The following is a 16,473-nucleotide window of genomic DNA, read 5'->3' as shown; positions in this document are numbered from 1 at the left end:
TTTGATTTTTGCGATGTTTTTCATAGAAAACTTTACACTATTCCTTCATCCAGCACCACTACGGAAAGAGATTTTCCCCACGAATCCAACGGTGTCTGAAAAATTGTGATGTTTGCAAAACTAAGGAAGTTACAGCAATTACAAACTCACGTTGGTTTTTTTGAATTTTTTGGATATTAATTATGCGATTTTGAAGCAATACTCTAAAGTTTTCAAGGAAATAGGAATGAGTATTGCTTCGTCCAGCACCATTACAGAAAGGGATTTTCCTGACGAATCCAACGGTGTCCTCAGAATTTTGAAATTCGCAAAACTAACAATATTACAGCAATTTCAAACTCACCTCGATTTGTTTTACCATTTTTCCAATATTAATTATACGATTTTGAGCTTGTTTTTTGAAGAAAAAACATGGGACTTGCACTAATCCGATTTTTTTGCAATAATCTACAATACTGTATACTCAACTCGAAAAATTTTTTCGCATCAAAAATTGAAAAATTTCATAAGGGGGTAGCCTTTGCTAAAAAAATGCAAAAAAAAATAAAATGTGAAATTTCACGTAATTTTGTTTATTGTTCGAATCGTTTTCGAATTTCGAACTGCGGAATGCTGGAAAATGATCGAAATTCGAAAAAATGAAGGAGTTACAGCGTTATTGACCTTAAAAATGACCTTGAATTTTTACGCTAAAATAGATTTGATTTTTGCGATGTTTTTCATAGAAAACTTTACACTATTCCTTCATCCAGCACCACTACGGAAAGAGATTTTCCCCATGAATCCAACGGTGTCTGAAAAATTGTGATGTTTGCAAAACTAAGGAAGTTACAGCAATTGCAAACTCACGTTGGTTTTTTTGAATTTTTTGGATATTAATTATGCGATTTTGAAGCAATACTCTAAAGTTTTCAAGGAAATAGGAATGAGTATTGCTTCGTCCAGCACCATTACAGAAAGGGATTTTCCTGACGAATCCAACGGTGTCCTCAGAATTTTGAAATTCGCAAAACTAACAATGTTACAGCAATTTCAAACTCACCTCGATTTGTTTTACCATTTTTCCAATATTAATTATACGATTTTGAGCTTGTTTTTTGAAGAAAAAACATGGGACTTGCACTAATCCGATTTTTTTGCAATAATCTACAATACTGTATACTCAACTCGAAAAATTTTTTCGCATCAAAAATTGAAAAATTTCATAAGGGGGTAGCCTTTGCTAAAAAAATGCAAAAAAAAATAAAATGTGAAATTTCACGTAATTTTGTTTATTGTTCGAATCGTTTTCGAATTTCGAACTGCGGAATGCTGGAAAATGATCGAAATTCGAAAAAATGAAGGAGTTACAGCGTTATTGACCTTAAAAATGACCTTGAATTTTTACGCTAAAATAGATTTGATTTTTGCGATGTTTTTCATAGAAAACTTTACACTATTCCTTCATCCAGCACCACTACGGAAAGAGATTTTCCCCATGAATCCAACGGTGTCTGAAAAATTGTGATGTTTGCAAAACTAAGGAAGTTACAGCAATTGCAAACTCACGTTGGTTTTTTTGAATTTTTTGGATATTAATTATGCGATTTTGAAGCAATACTCTAAAGTTTTCAAGGAAATAGGAATGAGTATTGCTTCGTCCAGCACCATTACAGAAAGGGATTTTCCTGACGAATCCAACGGTGTCCTCAGAATTTTGAAATTCGCAAAACTAACAATGTTACAGCAATTTCAAACTCACCTCGATTTTTTTTACCATTTTTCCAATATTAATTATACGATTTTGAGCTTGTTTTTTGAAGAAAAGACATGGGACTTGCACTAATCCGATTTTTTTGCAATAATCTACAATACTGTATACTCAACTCGAAAAATTTTTTCGCATCAAAAATTGAAAAATTTCATAAGGGGGTAGCCTTTGCTAAAAAAATGCAAAAAAAATAAAATGTGAAATTTCACGTAATTTTGTTTATTGTTCGAATCGTTTTCGAATTTCGAACTGCGGAATGCTGGAAAATGATCGAAATTCGAAAAAATGAAGGAGTTACAGCGTTATTGACCTTAAAAATGACCTTGAATTTTTACGCTAAAATAGATTTGATTTTTGCGATGTTTTTCATAGAAAACTTTACACTATTCCTTCATCCAGCACCACTACGGAAAGAGATTTTCCCCACGAATCCAACGGTGTCTGAAAAATTGTGATGTTTGCAAAACTAAGGAAGTTACAGCAATTGCAAACTCACGTTGGTTTTTTTGAATTTTTTGGATATTAATTATGCGATTTTGAAGCAATACTCTAAAGTTTTCAAGGAAATAGGAATGAGTATTGCTTCGTCCAGCACCATTACAGAAAGGGATTTTCCTGACGAATCCAACGGTGTCCTCAGAATTTTGAAATTCGCAAAACTAACAATGTTACAGCAATTTCAAACTCACCTCGATTTTTTTTACCATTTTTCCAATATTAATTATACGATTTTGAGCTTGTTTTTTGAAGAAAAAACATGGGACTTGCACTAATCCGATTTTTTTGCAATAATCTACAATACTGTATACTCAACTCGAAAAATTTTTTCGCATCAAAAATTGAAAAATTTCATAAGGGGGTAAAAAAATGCAAAAAAAAATAAAATGTGAAATTTCACGTAATTTTGTTTATTGTTCGAATCGTTTTCGAATTTCGAACTGCGGAATGCTGGAAAATGATCGAAATTCGAAAAAATGAAGGAGTTACAGCGTTATTGACCTTAAAAATGACCTTGAATTTTTACGCTAAAATAGATTTGATTTTTGCGATGTTTTTCATAGAAAACTTTACACTATTCCTTCATCCAGCACCACTACGGAAAGAGATTTTCCCCACGAATCCAACGGTGTCTGAAAAATTGTGATGTTTGCAAAACTAAGGAAGTTACAGCAATTACAAACTCACGTTGGTTTTTTTGAATTTTTTGGATATTAATTATGCGATTTTGAAGCAATACTCTAAAGTTTTCAAGGAAATAGGAATGAGTATTGCTTCGTCCAGCACCATTACAGAAAGGGATTTTCCTGACGAATCCAACGGTGTCCTCAGAATTTTGAAATTCGCAAAACTAACAATGTTACAGCAATTTCAAACTCACCTCGATTTTTTTTACCATTTTTCCAATATTAATTATACGATTTTGAGCTTGTTTTTTGAAGAAAAAACATGGGACTTGCACTAATCCGATTTTTTTGCAATAATCTACAATACTGTATACTCAACTCGAAAAATTTTTTCGCATCAAAAATTGAAAAATTTCATAAGGGGGTAGCCTTTGCTAAAAAAATGCAAAAAAAAATAAAATGTGAAATTTCACGTAATTTTGTTTATTGTTCGAATCGTTTTCGAATTTCGAACTGCGGAATGCTGGAAAATGATCGAAATTCGAAAAAATGAAGGAGTTACAGCGTTATTGACCTTAAAAATGACCTTGAATTTTTACGCTAAAATAGATTTGATTTTTGCGATGTTTTTCATAGAAAACTTTACACTATTCCTTCATCCAGCACCACTACGGAAAGAGATTTTCCCCATGAATCCAACGGTGTCTGAAAAATTGTGATGTTTGCAAAACTAAGGAAGTTACAGCAATTGCAAACTCACGTTGGTTTTTTTGAATTTTTTGGATATTAATTATGCGATTTTGAAGCAATACTCTAAAGTTTTCAAGGAAATAGGAATGAGTATTGCTTCGTCCAGCACCATTACAGAAAGGGATTTTCCTGACGAATCCAACGGTGTCCTCAGAATTTTGAAATTCGCAAAACTAACAATGTTACAGCAATTTCAAACTCACCTCGATTTGTTTTACCATTTTTCCAATATTAATTATACGATTTTGAGCTTGTTTTTTGAAGAAAAAACATGGGACTTGCACTAATCCGATTTTTTTGCAATAATCTACAATACTGTATACTCAACTCGAAAAATTTTTTCGCATCAAAAATTGAAAAATTTCATAAGGGGGTAGCCTTTGCTAAAAAAATGCAAAAAAAAATAAAATGTGAAATTTCACGTAATTTTGTTTATTGTTCGAATCGTTTTCGAATTTCGAACTGCGGAATGCTGGAAAATGATCGAAATTCGAAAAAATGAAGGAGTTACAGCGTTATTGACCTTAAAAATGACCTTGAATTTTTACGCTAAAATAGATTTGATTTTTGCGATGTTTTTCATAGAAAACTTTACACTATTCCTTCATCCAGCACCACTACGGAAAGAGATTTTCCCCATGAATCCAACGGTGTCTGAAAAATTGTGATGTTTGCAAAACTAAGGAAGTTACAGCAATTGCAAACTCACGTTGGTTTTTTTGAATTTTTTGGATATTAATTATGCGATTTTGAAGCAATACTCTAAAGTTTTCAAGGAAATAGGAATGAGTATTGCTTCGTCCAGCACCATTACAGAAAGGGATTTTCCTGACGAATCCAACGGTGTCCTCAGAATTTTGAAATTCGCAAAACTAACAATGTTACAGCAATTTCAAACTCACCTCGATTTTTTTTACCATTTTTCCAATATTAATTATACGATTTTGAGCTTGTTTTTTGAAGAAAAGACATGGGACTTGCACTAATCCGATTTTTTTGCAATAATCTACAATACTGTATACTCAACTCGAAAAATTTTTTCGCATCAAAAATTGAAAAATTTCATAAGGGGGTAGCCTTTGCTAAAAAAATGCAAAAAAAATAAAATGTGAAATTTCACGTAATTTTGTTTATTGTTCGAATCGTTTTCGAATTTCGAACTGCGGAATGCTGGAAAATGATCGAAATTCGAAAAAATGAAGGAGTTACAGCGTTATTGACCTTAAAAATGACCTTGAATTTTTACGCTAAAATAGATTTGATTTTTGCGATGTTTTTCATAGAAAACTTTACACTATTCCTTCATCCAGCACCACTACGGAAAGAGATTTTCCCCACGAATCCAACGGTGTCTGAAAAATTGTGATGTTTGCAAAACTAAGGAAGTTACAGCAATTGCAAACTCACGTTGGTTTTTTTGAATTTTTTGGATATTAATTATGCGATTTTGAAGCAATACTCTAAAGTTTTCAAGGAAATAGGAATGAGTATTGCTTCGTCCAGCACCATTACAGAAAGGGATTTTCCTGACGAATCCAACGGTGTCCTCAGAATTTTGAAATTCGCAAAACTAACAATGTTACAGCAATTTCAAACTCACCTCGATTTTTTTTACCATTTTTCCAATATTAATTATACGATTTTGAGCTTGTTTTTTGAAGAAAAAACATGGGACTTGCACTAATCCGATTTTTTTGCAATAATCTACAATACTGTATACTCAACTCGAAAAATTTTTTCGCATCAAAAATTGAAAAATTTCATAAGGGGGTAAAAAAATGCAAAAAAAAATAAAATGTGAAATTTCACGTAATTTTGTTTATTGTTCGAATCGTTTTCGAATTTCGAACTGCGGAATGCTGGAAAATGATCGAAATTCGAAAAAATGAAGGAGTTACAGCGTTATTGACCTTAAAAATGACCTTGAATTTTTACGCTAAAATAGATTTGATTTTTGCGATGTTTTTCATAGAAAACTTTACACTATTCCTTCATCCAGCACCACTACGGAAAGAGATTTTCCCCACGAATCCAACGGTGTCTGAAAAATTGTGATGTTTGCAAAACTAAGGAAGTTACAGCAATTACAAACTCACGTTGGTTTTTTTGAATTTTTTGGATATTAATTATGCGATTTTGAAGCAATACTCTAAAGTTTTCAAGGAAATAGGAATGAGTATTGCTTCGTCCAGCACCATTACAGAAAGGGATTTTCCTGACGAATCCAACGGTGTCCTCAGAATTTTGAAATTCGCAAAACTAACAATGTTACAGCAATTTCAAACTCACCTCGATTTTTTTTACCATTTTTCCAATATTAATTATACGATTTTGAGCTTGTTTTTTGAAGAAAAAACATGGGACTTGCACTAATCCGATTTTTTTGCAATAATCTACAATACTGTATACTCAACTCGAAAAATTTTTTCGCATCAAAAATTGAAAAATTTCATAAGGGGGTAGCCTTTGCTAAAAAAATGCAAAAAAAAATAAAATGTGAAATTTCACGTAATTTTGTTTATTGTTCGAATCGTTTTCGAATTTCGAACTGCGGAATGCTGGAAAATGATCGAAATTCGAAAAAATGAAGGAGTTACAGCGTTATTGACCTTAAAAATGACCTTGAATTTTTACGCTAAAATAGATTTGATTTTTGCGATGTTTTTCATAGAAAACTTTACACTATTCCTTCATCCAGCACCACTACGGAAAGAGATTTTCCCCACGAATCCAACGGTGTCTGAAAAATTGTGATGTTTGCAAAACTAAGGAAGTTACAGCAATTGCAAACTCACGTTGGTTTTTTTGAATTTTTTGGATATTAATTATGCGATTTTGAAGCAATACTCTAAAGTTTTCAAGGAAATAGGAATGAGTATTGCTTCGTCCAGCACCATTACAGAAAGGGATTTTCCTGACGAATCCAACGGTGTCCTCAGAATTTTGAAATTCGCAAAACTAACAATGTTACAGCAATTTCAAACTCACCTCGATTTTTTTTACCATTTTTCCAATATTAATTATACGATTTTGAGCTTGTTTTTTGAAGAAAAAACATGGGACTTGCACTAATCCGATTTTTTTGCAATAATCTACAATACTGTATACTCAACTCGAAAAATTTTTTCGCATCAAAAATTGAAAAATTTCATAAGGGGGTAGCCTTTGCTAAAAAAATGCAAAAAAAATAAAATGTGAAATTTCACGTAATTTTGTTTATTGTTCGAATCGTTTTCGAATTTCGAACTGCGGAATGCTGGAAAATGATCGAAATTCGAAAAAATGAAGGAGTTACAGCGTTATTGACCTTAAAAATGACCTTGAATTTTTACGCTAAAATAGATTTGATTTTTGCGATGTTTTTCATAGAAAACTTTACACTATTCCTTCATCCAGCACCACTACGGAAAGAGATTTTCCCCACGAATCCAACGGTGTCTGAAAAATTGTGATGTTTGCAAAACTAAGGAAGTTACAGCAATTGCAAACTCACGTTGGTTTTTTTGAATTTTTTGGATATTAATTATGCGATTTTGAAGCAATACTCTAAAGTTTTCAAGGAAATAGGAATGAGTATTGCTTCGTCCAGCACCATTACAGAAAGGGATTTTCCTGACGAATCCAACGGTGTCCTCAGAATTTTGAAATTCGCAAAACTAACAATGTTACAGCAATTTCAAACTCACCTCGATTTTTTTTACCATTTTTCCAATATTAATTATACGATTTTGAGCTTGTTTTTTGAAGAAAAAACATGGGACTTGCACTAATCCGATTTTTTTGCAATAATCTACAATACTGTATACTCAACTCGAAAAATTTTTTCGCATCAAAAATTGAAAAATTTCATAAGGGGGTAGCCTTTGCTAAAAAAATGCAAAAAAAATAAAATGTGAAATTTCACGTAATTTTGTTTATTGTTCGAATCGTTTTCGAATTTCGAACTGCGGAATGCTGGAAAATGATCGAAATTCGAAAAAATGAAGGAGTTACAGCGTTATTGACCTTAAAAATGACCTTGAATTTTTACGCTAAAATAGATTTGATTTTTGCGATGTTTTTCATAGAAAACTTTACACTATTCCTTCATCCAGCACCACTACGGAAAGAGATTTTCCCCACGAATCCAACGGTGTCTGAAAAATTGTGATGTTTGCAAAACTAAGGAAGTTACAGCAATTGCAAACTCACGTTGGTTTTTTTGAATTTTTTGGATATTAATTATGCGATTTTGAAGCAATACTCTAAAGTTTTCAAGGAAATAGGAATGAGTATTGCTTCGTCCAGCACCATTACAGAAAGGGATTTTCCTGACGAATCCAACGGTGTCCTCAGAATTTTGAAATTCGCAAAACTAACAATGTTACAGCAATTTCAAACTCACCTCGATTTTTTTTACCATTTTTCCAATATTAATTATACGATTTTGAGCTTGTTTTTTGAAGAAAAAACATGGGACTTGCACTAATCCGATTTTTTTGCAATAATCTACAATACTGTATACTCAACTCGAAAAATTTTTTCGCATCAAAAATTGAAAAATTTCATAAGGGGGTAGCCTTTGCTAAAAAAATGCAAAAAAAATAAAATGTGAAATTTCACGTAATTTTGTTTATTGTTCGAATCGTTTTCGAATTTCGAACTGCGGAATGCTGGAAAATGATCGAAATTCGAAAAAATGAAGGAGTTACAGCGTTATTGACCTTAAAAATGACCTTGAATTTTTACGCTAAAATAGATTTGATTTTTGCGATGTTTTTCATAGAAAACTTTACACTATTCCTTCATCCAGCACCACTACGGAAAGAGATTTTCCCCACGAATCCAACGGTGTCTGAAAAATTGTGATGTTTGCAAAACTAAGGAAGTTACAGCAATTGCAAACTCACGTTGGTTTTTTTGAATTTTTTGGATATTAATTATGCGATTTTGAAGCAATACTCTAAAGTTTTCAAGGAAATAGGAATGAGTATTGCTTCGTCCAGCACCATTACAGAAAGGGATTTTCCTGACGAATCCAACGGTGTCCTCAGAATTTTGAAATTCGCAAAACTAACAATGTTACAGCAATTTCAAACTCACCTCGATTTTTTTTACCATTTTTCCAATATTAATTATACGATTTTGAGCTTGTTTTTTGAAGAAAAAACATGGGACTTGCACTAATCCGATTTTTTTGCAATAATCTACAATACTGTATACTCAACTCGAAAAATTTTTTCGCATCAAAAATTGAAAAATTTCATAAGGGGGTAGCCTTTGCTAAAAAAATGCAAAAAAAATAAAATGTGAAATTTCACGTAATTTTGTTTATTGTTCGAATCGTTTTCGAATTTCGAACTGCGGAATGCTGGAAAATGATCGAAATTCGAAAAAATGAAGGAGTTACAGCGTTATTGACCTTAAAAATGACCTTGAATTTTTACGCTAAAATAGATTTGATTTTTGCGATGTTTTTCATAGAAAACTTTACACTATTCCTTCATCCAGCACCACTACGGAAAGAGATTTTCCCCACGAATCCAACGGTGTCTGAAAAATTGTGATGTTTGCAAAACTAAGGAAGTTACAGCAATTGCAAACTCACGTTGGTTTTTTTGAATTTTTTGGATATTAATTATGCGATTTTGAAGCAATACTCTAAAGTTTTCAAGGAAATAGGAATGAGTATTGCTTCGTCCAGCACCATTACAGAAAGGGATTTTCCTGACGAATCCAACGGTGTCCTCAGAATTTTGAAATTCGCAAAACTAACAATGTTACAGCAATTTCAAACTCACCTCGATTTTTTTTACCATTTTTCCAATATTAATTATACGATTTTGAGCTTGTTTTTTGAAGAAAAAACATGGGACTTGCACTAATCCGATTTTTTTGCAATAATCTACAATACTGTATACTCAACTCGAAAAATTTTTTCGCATCAAAAATTGAAAAATTTCATAAGGGGGTAGCCTTTGCTAAAAAAATGCAAAAAAAATAAAATGTGAAATTTCACGTAATTTTGTTTATTGTTCGAATCGTTTTCGAATTTCGAACTGCGGAATGCTGGAAAATGATCGAAATTCGAAAAAATGAAGGAGTTACAGCGTTATTGACCTTAAAAATGACCTTGAATTTTTACGCTAAAATAGATTTGATTTTTGCGATGTTTTTCATAGAAAACTTTACACTATTCCTTCATCCAGCACCACTACGGAAAGAGATTTTCCCCACGAATCCAACGGTGTCTGAAAAATTGTGATGTTTGCAAAACTAAGGAAGTTACAGCAATTGCAAACTCACGTTGGTTTTTTTGAATTTTTTGGATATTAATTATGCGATTTTGAAGCAATACTCTAAAGTTTTCAAGGAAATAGGAATGAGTATTGCTTCGTCCAGCACCATTACAGAAAGGGATTTTCCTGACGAATCCAACGGTGTCCTCAGAATTTTGAAATTCGCAAAACTAACAATGTTACAGCAATTTCAAACTCACCTCGATTTTTTTTACCATTTTTCCAATATTAATTATACGATTTTGAGCTTGTTTTTTGAAGAAAAAACATGGGACTTGCACTAATCCGATTTTTTTGCAATAATCTACAATACTGTATACTCAACTCGAAAAATTTTTTCGCATCAAAAATTGAAAAATTTCATAAGGGGGTAGCCTTTGCTAAAAAAATGCAAAAAAAAATAAAATGTGAAATTTCACGTAATTTTGTTTATTGTTCGAATCGTTTTCGAATTTCGAACTGCGGAATGCTGGAAAATGATCGAAATTCGAAAAAATGAAGGAGTTACAGCGTTATTGACCTTAAAAATGACCTTGAATTTTTACGCTAAAATAGATTTGATTTTTGCGATGTTTTTCATAGAAAACTTTACACTATTCCTTCATCCAGCACCACTACGGAAAGAGATTTTCCCCACGAATCCAACGGTGTCTGAAAAATTGTGATGTTTGCAAAACTAAGGAAGTTACAGCAATTACAAACTCACGTTGGTTTTTTTGAATTTTTTGGATATTAATTATGCGATTTTGAAGCAATACTCTAAAGTTTTCAAGGAAATAGGAATGAGTATTGCTTCGTCCAGCACCATTACAGAAAGGGATTTTCCTGACGAATCCAACGGTGTCCTCAGAATTTTGAAATTCGCAAAACTAACAATGTTACAGCAATTTCAAACTCACCTCGATTTTTTTTACCATTTTTCCAATATTAATTATACGATTTTGAGCTTGTTTTTTGAAGAAAAAACATGGGACTTGCACTAATCCGATTTTTTTGCAATAATCTACAATACTGTATACTCAACTCGAAAAATTTTTTCGCATCAAAAATTGAAAAATTTCATAAGGGGGTAGCCTTTGCTAAAAAAATGCAAAAAAAAAAAAAAAATGTGAAATTTCACGTAATTTTGTTTATTGTTCGAATCGTTTTCGAATTTCGAACTGCGGAATGCTGGAAAATGATCGAAATTCGAAAAAATGAAGGAGTTACAGCGTTATTGACCTTAAAAATGACCTTGAATTTTTACGCTAAAATAGATTTGATTTTTGCGATGTTTTTCATAGAAAACTTTACACTATTCCTTCATCCAGCACCACTACGGAAAGAGATTTTCCCCACGAATCCAACGGTGTCTGAAAAATTGTGATGTTTGCAAAACTAAGGAAGTTACAGCAATTGCAAACTCACGTTGGTTTTTTTGAATTTTTTGGATATTAATTATGCGATTTTGAAGCAATACTCTAAAGTTTTCAAGGAAATAGGAATGAGTATTGCTTCGTCCAGCACCATTACAGAAAGGGATTTTCCTGACGAATCCAACGGTGTCCTCAGAATTTTGAAATTCGCAAAACTAACAATGTTACAGCAATTTCAAACTCACCTCGATTTTTTTTACCATTTTTCCAATATTAATTATACGATTTTGAGCTTGTTTTTTGAAGAAAAAACATGGGACTTGCACTAATCCGATTTTTTTGCAATAATCTACAATACTGTATACTCAACTCGAAAAATTTTTTCGCATCAAAAATTGAAAAATTTCATAAGGGGGTAGCCTTTGCTAAAAAAATGCAAAAAAAATAAAATGTGAAATTTCACGTAATTTTGTTTATTGTTCGAATCGTTTTCGAATTTCGAACTGCGGAATGCTGGAAAATGATCGAAATTCGAAAAAATGAAGGAGTTACAGCGTTATTGACCTTAAAAATGACCTTGAATTTTTACGCTAAAATAGATTTGATTTTTGCGATGTTTTTCATAGAAAACTTTACACTATTCCTTCATCCAGCACCACTACGGAAAGAGATTTTCCCCGCGAATCCAACGGTGTCTGAAAAATTGTGATGTTTGCAAAACTAAGGAAGTTACAGCAATTACAAACTCACGTTGGTTTTTTTGAATTTTTTGGATATTAATTATGCGATTTTGAAGCAATACTCTAAAGTTTTCAAGGAAATAGGAATGAGTATTGCTTCGTCCAGCACCATTACAGAAAGGGATTTTCCTGACGAATCCAACGGTGTCCTCAGAATTTTGAAATTCGCAAAACTAACAATGTTACAGCAATTTCAAACTCACCTCGATTTTTTTTACCATTTTTCCAATATTAATTATACGATTTTGAGCTTGTTTTTTGAAGAAAAAACATGGGACTTGCACTAATCCGATTTTTTTTGCAATAATCTACAATACTGTATACTCAACTCGAAAAATTTTTTCGCATCAAAAATTGAAAAATTTCATAAGGGGGTAGCCTTTGCTAAAAAAATGCAAAAAAAATAAAATGTGAAATTTCACGTAATTTTGTTTATTGTTCGAATCGTTTTCGAATTTCGAACTGCGGAATGCTGGAAAATGATCGAAATTCGAAAAAATGAAGGAGTTACAGCGTTATTGACCTTAAAAATGACCTTGAATTTTTACGCTAAAATAGATTTGATTTTTGCGATGTTTTTCATAGAAAACTTTACACTATTCCTTCATCCAGCACCACTACGGAAAGAGATTTTCCCCACGAATCCAACGGTGTCTGAAAAATTGTGATGTTTGCAAAACTAAGGAAGTTACAGCAATTGCAAACTCACGTTGGTCTTTTTCAATTTTTTGGATATTAATTATGCGATTTTGAAGCAATACTCTAAAGTTTTCAAGGAAATAGGAATGAGTATTGCTTCGTCCAGCACCATTACAGAAAGGGATTTTCCTGACGAATCCAACGGTGTCCTCAGAATTTTGAAATTCGCAAAACTAACAATGTTACAGCAATTTCAAACTCACCTCGATTTTTTTTACCATTTTTCCAATATTAATTATACGATTTTGAGCTTGTTTTTTGAAGAAAAAACATGGGACTTGCACTAATCCGATTTTTTTGCAATAATCTACAATACTGTATACTCAACTCGAAAATTTTTTCGCATCAAAAATTGAAAAATTTCATAAGTGGGTAGCCTTTGCTAAAAAAATGCAAAAAAAATAAAATGTGAAATTTCACGTAATTTTGTTTATTGTTCGAATCGTTTTCGAATTTCGAACTGCGGAATGCTGGAAAATGATCGAAATTCGAAAAAATGAAGGAGTTACAGCGTTATTGACCTTAAAAATGACCTTGAATTTTTACGCTAAAATAGATTTGATTTTTGCGATGTTTTTCATAGAAAACTTTACACTATTCCTTCATCCAGCACCACTACGGAAAGAGATTTTCCCCACGAATCCAACGGTGTCTGAAAAATTGTGATGTTTGCAAAACTAAGGAAGTTACAGCAATTACAAACTCACGTTGGTTTTTTTGAATTTTTTGGATATTAATTATGCGATTTTGAAGCAATACTCTAAAGTTTTCAAGGAAATAGGAATGAGTATTGCTTCGTCCAGCACCATTACAGAAAGGGATTTTCCTGACGAATCCAACGGTGTCCTCAGAATTTTGAAATTCGCAAAACTAACAATGTTACAGCAATTTCAAACTCACCTCGATTTTTTTTACCATTTTTCCAATATTAATTATACGATTTTGAACTTGTTTTTTGAAGAAAAAACATGGGACTTGCACTAATCCGATTTTTTTGCAATAATCTACAATACTGTATACTCAACTCGAAAAATTTTTTCGCATCAAAAATTGAAAAATTTCATAAGGGGTAGCCTTTGCTAAAAAAATGCAAAAAAAATAAAATGTGAAATTTCACGTAATTTTGTTTATTGTTCGAATCGTTTTCGAATTTCGAACTGCGGAATGCTGGAAAATGATCGAAATTCGAAAAAATGAAGGAGTTACAGCGTTATTGACCTTAAAAATGACCTTGAATTTTTACGCTAAAATAGATTTGATTTTTGCGATGTTTTTCATAGAAAACTTTACACTATTCCTTCATCCAGCACCACTACGGAAAGAGATTTTCCCCGCGAATCCAACGGTGTCTGAAAAATTGTGATGTTTGCAAAACTAAGGAAGTTACAGCAATTACAAACTCACGTTGGTTTTTTTGAATTTTTTGGATATTAATTATGCGATTTTGAAGCAATACTCTAAAGTTTTCAAGGAAATAGGAATGAGTATTGCTTCGTCCAGCACCATTACAGAAAGGGATTTTCCTGACGAATCCAACGGTGTCCTCAGAATTTTGAAATTCGTTTTCAAGGAAATAGGAATGAGTATTGCTTCGTCCAGCACCATTACAGAAAGGGATTTTCCTGACGAATCCAACGGTGTCCTCAGAATTTTGAAATTCGCAAAACTAACAATGTTACAGCAATTTCAAACTCACCTCGATTTTTTTTACCATTTTTCCAATATTAATTATACGATTTTGAGCTTGTTTTTTGAAGAAAAAACATGGGACTTGCACTAATCCGATTTTTTTGCAATAATCTACAATACTGTATACTCAACTCGAAAAATTTTTTCGCATCAAAAATTGAAAAATTTCATAAGGGGGTAGCCTTTGCTAAAAAAATGCAAAAAAAAAAAAAAATGTGAAATTTCACGTAATTTTGTTTATTGTTCGAATCGTTTTCGAATTTCGAACTGCGGAATGCTGGAAAATGATCGAAATTCGAAAAAATGAAGGAGTTACAGCGTTATTGACCTTAAAAATGACCTTGAATTTTTACGCTAAAATAGATTTGATTTTTGCGATGTTTTTCATAGAAAACTTTACACTATTCCTTCATCCAGCACCACTACGGAAAGAGATTTTCCCCACGAATCCAACGGTGTCTGAAAAATTGTGATGTTTGCAAAACTAAGGAAGTTACAGCAATTACAAACTCACGTTGGTTTTTTTGAATTTTTTGGATATTAATTATGCGATTTTGAAGCAATACTCTAAAGTTTTCAAGGAAATAGGAATGAGTATTGCTTCGTCCAGCACCATTACAGAAAGGGATTTTCCTGACGAATCCAACGGTGTCCTCAGAATTTTGAAATTCGCAAAACTAACAATGTTACAGCAATTTCAAACTCACCTCGATTTTTTTTACCATTTTTCCAATATTAATTATACGATTTTGAGCTTGTTTTTTGAAGAAAAAACATGGGACTTGCACTAATCCGATTTTTTTGCAATAATCTACAATACTGTATACTCAACTCGAAAAATTTTTTCGCATCAAAAATTGAAAAATTTCATAAGGGGGTAGCCTTTGCTAAAAAAATGCAAAAAAAATAAAATGTGAAATTTCACGTAATTTTGTTTATTGTTCGAATCGTTTTCGAATTTCGAACTGCGAAATGCTGGAAAATGATCGAAATTCGAAAAAATGAAGGAGTTACAGCGTTATTGACCTTAAAAATGACCTTGAATTTTTACGCTAAAACAGATTTGATTTTTGCGATGTTTTTCATAGAAAACTTTACACTATTCCTTCATCCAGCACCACTACGGAAACAGATTTTCCCCACGAATCCAACGGTGTCTGAAAAATTGTGATGTTTGCAAAACTAAGGAAGTTACAGCAATTGCAAACTCACGTTGGTTTTTTTGAATTTTTTGGATATTAATTATGCGATTTTGAAGCAATACTCTAAAGTTTTCAAGGAAATAGGAATGAGTATTGCTTCGTCCAGCACCATTACAGAAAGGGATTTTCCTGACGAATCCAACGGTGTCCTCAGAATTTTGAAATTCGCAAAACTAACAATGTTACAGCAATTTCAAACTCACCTCGATTTTTTTTACCATTTTTCCAATATTAATTATACGATTTTGAGCTTGTTTTTTGAAGAAAAAACATGGGACTTGCACTAATCCGATTTTTTTGCAATAATCTACAATACTGTATACTCAACTCGAAAAATTTTTTCGCATCAAAAATTGAAAAATTTCATAAGGGGGTAGCCTTTGCTAAAAAAATGCAAAAAAAATAAAATGTGAAATTTCACGTAATTTTGTTTATTGTTCGAATCGTTTTCGAATTTCGAACTGCGGAATGCTGGAAAATGATCGAAATTCGAAAAAATGAAGGAGTTACAGCGTTATTGACCTTAAAAATGACCTTGAATTTTTACGCTAAAATAGATTTGATTTTTGCGATGTTTTTCATAGAAAACTTTACACTATTCCTTCATCCAGCACCACTACGGAAAGAGATTTTCCCCACGAATCCAACGGTGTCTGAAAAATTGTGATGTTTGCAAAACTAAGGAAGTTACAGCAATTACAAACTCACGTTGGTTTTTTTGAATTTTTTGGATATTAATTATGCGATTTTGAAGCAATACTCTAAAGTTTTCAAGGAAATAGGAATGAGTATTGCTTCGTCCAGCACCATTACAGAAAGGGATTTTCCTGACGAATCCAACGGTGTCCTCAGAATTTTGAAATTCGCAAAACGTTGGTTTTTTTGA

This window comes from Stomoxys calcitrans, chromosome 4 (assembly GCF_963082655.1).
Source record: "Stomoxys calcitrans chromosome 4, idStoCalc2.1, whole genome shotgun sequence".
NCBI lineage: Eukaryota > Metazoa > Arthropoda > Insecta > Diptera > Muscidae > Stomoxys > Stomoxys calcitrans.
The sequence above is the reverse complement of the archived record's forward strand: the minus strand, read 5'-3'. Positions refer to the sequence as shown.